The 5,048-nt window shown below is 32.6% G+C and overlaps 1 non-coding gene across 1 annotated transcript; it reads right to left on the bottom strand.

Moving 5' to 3' along the window:
* Positions 1-2,252: 2,252 nt before the first annotated feature.
* On the bottom strand, positions 2,253-2,414 carry LOC119473251. Its single transcript, XR_005202452.1, has one exon. It is a non-coding gene; the product is annotated as a U1 spliceosomal RNA (small nuclear RNA).
* Positions 2,415-5,048: the final 2,634 nt, after the last annotated feature.

Here is a 5,048-nt window from a genome sequence, read left to right as displayed (position 1 = left end):
ACATTCATTGATTACATTAATGTAACAAATCTACCATAGTCTACCCTCTGCTCAAAATTATATATGTGCATTTTAAATGCAAAATAACATTCATCTCTTTCAGTGGCCCCACAAAATCTCATCTAATCATAGTATCAGACTGTGAGTCTAGTATGTTATCATATACTTCAAATCAGGATGCACTCCTTTAAATCCAGAGCTTTATTAATAAGTTTATCAATATCACATACAACCAACACATGGATTAGACTAATGCAATATAATAACAAGATACTTGTCTGTTCAAAAAAGTGATCTAGGAAAACCACATAGCAGTCACTTGTCTGCATTAATTTTGAAATCTCATGGGGCAAATGCTTCGAGGTCTTCTTACTGTGGGGCCAGAGACTTCATTGATTAGATCAATTCTGCTATCAGGGAGTAGCTCATCAGTCCATTATTCTCCACAGCCCTTTGCTGCACACCCTAGAAGGTACTTAGTTTTTCATGTTTCTTGACTACTTTTAAACAGGGCTTTATTGCTGTCTGAGGAGTTTTCTCAATCTATTTCCTGCTATAGAAGGTTTGTACCCATTTAGAAATGGAGGAGATGAGTTGCTGAAAGTTTAACTTATTTCCCCAGGAGCACACAGGGTTAAGTGTGTTGCTTTTATGCTTTTTAAAATGTTAAGTTAAAAATGCTGTTGTTATCCATTATACATAATTATAATTCTAGGAAATAATTTCATCTAGTGGGTGTTAATGTTAACATCAGATTTTACTTTAATAAGTTTCATAGACAAAAGAGCAAAATGATGTTGCTTTGAATAGTTGCATTACCATGGTAATGAGCTTCTGCCAATGAAGTATATTATTAAATAATATTATTGTTTCATATATTGGTGTTGCCCTCACTTCAAGGGATTGTCTTTCCAGTTTTAATAGAGAAAAATTGAGAACAACATGGAACTGTAATAGTGTGCCATTTCTCATTGGCATTGGTTATTAGAATGTATATTTTATAGGTTCCTTAACTATATTTTATGACCAAGGAAGTACAATTCAGCTATTTGACATATTCTTAAAATTAATGACAATGGTTTACAGACCTTGATTTTTCCCATAGGGATTAATTTTGTGCATACTATAAAGAAAGAGTCTATTAAGTATTCAATAAGTGTTTGTAATTCCAAGATAACTTAGTTTAAAATTATTCCCTTATTTTAATCATTCTCATATTTCCCGCTAAAATGCAATAGATTTTATGGCAGTTTAATGCACTTGAATGTGCTTATTACAGTAGCCACAGATTTTTAAATTATGTTTCTCACTTTGACTGTGTTCTGTTAAGCAATTTTCTCCAAGTCCATTCTAATATTTTTATATCCCTTTTCCTCTATAATTTGCAGATTATGGAAATGAATGTCTTATCTCTTTGGGAGTATTAAATGACATAAATTGTCCTTAAGTTTGTTACAGAAAGGTTGTCGTCTATGTATTCTATAATTGTTATAAGAATAATACCTGTTGATTTAAACTAATATAACCTAATTATTCCCCAAATCTCAGGCAAGAAAATCATTTGAGGAAATATGCATCTAAATGAGCTACTGCAACAGAGCAATAAACATCAATAAGATTAACTAATTATATTTACTCTAAAGTTCCAAGTAGAGGGAAAAGTACATGAATTTTAATAGCAGTGTTAGGAATATAATCACCCATTATCTCTATAAGAAAAAAATAAATGAGGAGGGAGGGGAATAGAAAAAGAACATAACCAAAAATACAACCATTAAAACAAAAACCAAAATTAAAATTTCTATGCCAGGTCTTTGTTTTAAGACTTAGAAGATAACTCCATTTCCTTCTTTTTTTTTCCTACCTTCCTTCCATTCTTGTCTCCTTCTCTCTCTCCATTCCCCTTTTCCTCCCTCCCTCCCTCCCTTCCTTCCTTCCTCTGTAATATGCAACGATAGATAAATCGTTATGCCACTTATTACATAAAAACACAATGAGACTGATTTGTGAACATTATGAGAAGAAATACCCAAGTTATCTTTCTTAATTCCTATTGGAAAGAGAAAGTCAAAGCAGAATTCTCATACAAGTCAAAGCAGAATTCTCATTCAGCCACAATAATGACAACTTCTCTGAACTGAGGGACAATAAATTGTCTTTTTTCATTTACCTTTTAAAGCTTAATTCAGTACTTTGCTCTTGGTAAGCACTCAAAGAGTGATTTTTTTTTTCTTTGTTTCTTTTTTTGTTGTCAGGGGAAAGCTTTAATGCAGTCCCCCACTACCACAAATTAGCCAATCTTGTTTTCCACATTTGGGGAAATCATGGTTCAGCACATCCGGAGTGCAATGGATATGTCTCACCTTGGGAAAACCACCTTTGTTATCATGGTATCTCCCCTGCCAGGTCAGAGAGTGATTTTTAATGAGAAAGTGTTTATTTCTAAAAAAAAAAAAAAAAAAAAAAAAAAAGACAAAGAATTTTTTTATTTCCATAGTATTTGAATCATTATTCAAATTTAATGCAGAACACAAAGGAAGTTTGATGTGGGAATTAATGGGGGTAGTTCCCAAAATTAAGCAGTTTGTTAGCAAATCATGTAAATTCTCTAGACCTCAAATTTCTTAGGTAAAACACAAAAGGGAAGAACTAGATGAACTCTAAAGTGTTTTCAGCTTTATAGATTAAAAAGGAATGTTTAAAAAGCTGAAGAACTTTCTACTCATTATTATGATTTAATTGCATTTCCTTTTGTATAATTCGTTCTGTACTTATGGAATGCCAGCTCTGTGGCAGGTACTGTGTTAAACTTCAGGATAGAAAAATGAATAAGACAAACTTTTTATCAAGAGTTTATAATTTAGTTGGAGATACAGCAGAATAAATTTATTACTGTCATAAAATAATAGGGTTGTTGTGATTGAGAATTGACAAATGAGTGGCGCTTTTCTTGCTGAGCAAAACCTAGGAGAGAGGATTAAGAGATATCAAGTGTTATGAGTCCTAAAGAATTATAGCCTTTGCTTATGGATATGATAGCAGAGGACCTTCAAGACTCAAGGAAACACAAAAAGACAATTATGCGGAATGCCATGTTACAGTGTGATAGGAGAGCTGAAAGTTTTTTGTTCACTGTACTAATAAAATTTGAGTGTTTCACCAAAAAAAAAAAAAAAAAAAAAAAAAAAAAAAAAAAAAAAAAAAAAAAACCATGGCTCTGGAAAAATAGGAAATTTACTGGATGACCTCGTTTATCTTATTAATAAGATTATGTTTTAATTAACAAGGATCCTTGTTTTTTCTTGAGTAGGAATATTCAGAGTGTGAGAGAGAATTAAACAGACCATCTGGGGAGAGGAACTGACTCACTAGTTTCCTTATTTTTAGAGATGTGTTTCATACTTTGATTTTCATTATTCAACTCTTTTTCTGTTAGAACCTTAAAAAATATTTCCAAGACAAACTGACATGTTTAAAATACAATTTTATTGTTCAAATGGGTGAAGTCACCTTCCTAGCACTTATACTGCCACTCATGGCTATTCATTCACCACGCTCATTCGCTCATTGCCTTGAGAACATGCAATGTCTTGCCACAGAATGGACCCTGAGGGTGAATGGTGGGCAATGAAGCATTGGAGAGGCTGTGTTCAAACCAGCTTTTCCCTTGAGGCAAGTAAGGTCTCCAGTTTGTTGTCATGGATATTTCTGAGTCTTCTACTGTTGTGAACAAGTGACAATATCTGAGAACCAGATGAAATGTGCGTGTAGATACTCTGAAAGAATTACCAGAAATTAATGAAACTTCCCTTTCTTTGATAAGGCGGTGGAGCTAAAAAAGCAATCAATTAAACAAGTATTAGTGTGTTTACTAATATATATTTGGATTAATAGGATAATGTAAAGAAACTAAAAAAAAATCACAAACATGTCTGAGAATAAGCATCTCATCATGGCTGAACTAAAAGAAAATTTCATCTAAATGCTGGTGTGAAGCAATAATATTCTTGTCAGTCAATGTGATTTGTAAAGCTGAAGCTGAAGCTGAAAAAATAGTGATGTTCAAAGACTCTCCTTTTCTTAGTGACTCTTTTAACTGATAGGTCCTAGATGACATATGAGAAAAGTTAAGTGCAATTTAAAACTGCAACAGACATTAGTTAAAATCTGAAAATTGTATGTCGAAATCATGGAATAGAAATTCTAATACAAATTAGAAGAGGGAGGACTTTGTGTTTTATAACAGCTGGTTGTTTAGAAATGATTTTACAGGATTTCTCACTGGGTAGCTATTTGGAGGCATAATTGAATTTGAGCCACATTCTAATAGTCAGAAAAGCTCTTACAGAGAAGTAAGATCCCATGAGTGTCATGAGGATACAAGCTTAAAAATGAAGGCAGTGATTCCGGCTTCAGAGCGCTACCTTATATCTTCTTATGTTTTACACGTAAAAGGAGGTCAGTTTTCTCATGATGTATAACTATAAAATTATTCTAAATATCTTGGTAGATCTCTTTGGGGTGCCCACTATTTGCATATTTTAAGATATCCTCATTTATGACGTCTATGTTCATTTTTTATCCTAATCAATACATACGACTTGTTGGTCTGAACCATTTAATAGGGAAGCCCCTGGGATTCCATTGCAGAATGGCATGTTTTTCTCTTTTACATCATTCAGAGAGGCTATAAGTGATCTTTAAATATCCATGCTTGGTTTCTTTTTGAACCATGTTGTGTTTATCATCAATGAATGTAGTTGTATAATTTTGCTAAAATTACATATGAGAAAAGTTAAGTGCAATTTAAAACTATAACAGACATTAGTTAAAATGTGGAAATCACATGTTGAAATGATGTAATAGCAATTCTAATACAATTCAGAAGAGGGAGGACTTTGTGCTGAGTACTCTTAGAATATTTTTCATAGGTTTGATGTATTTAATTTCAAGACTGAAATACATCATAATAGTTATTTTTAAAAGTTGTTATTAGCCAGGTGCCATGGCTTGCATATATAGTTACAACTACTCAAAAGGTTGAGGTG

This window comes from Cebus imitator, unplaced genomic scaffold (assembly GCF_001604975.1).
Source record: "Cebus imitator isolate Cc_AM_T3 unplaced genomic scaffold, Cebus_imitator-1.0 Scaffold142, whole genome shotgun sequence".
Classification (NCBI taxonomy): Eukaryota; Metazoa; Chordata; class Mammalia; order Primates; family Cebidae; genus Cebus; species Cebus imitator.
This window is presented reverse-complemented; position numbering and strand designations above follow the sequence as displayed.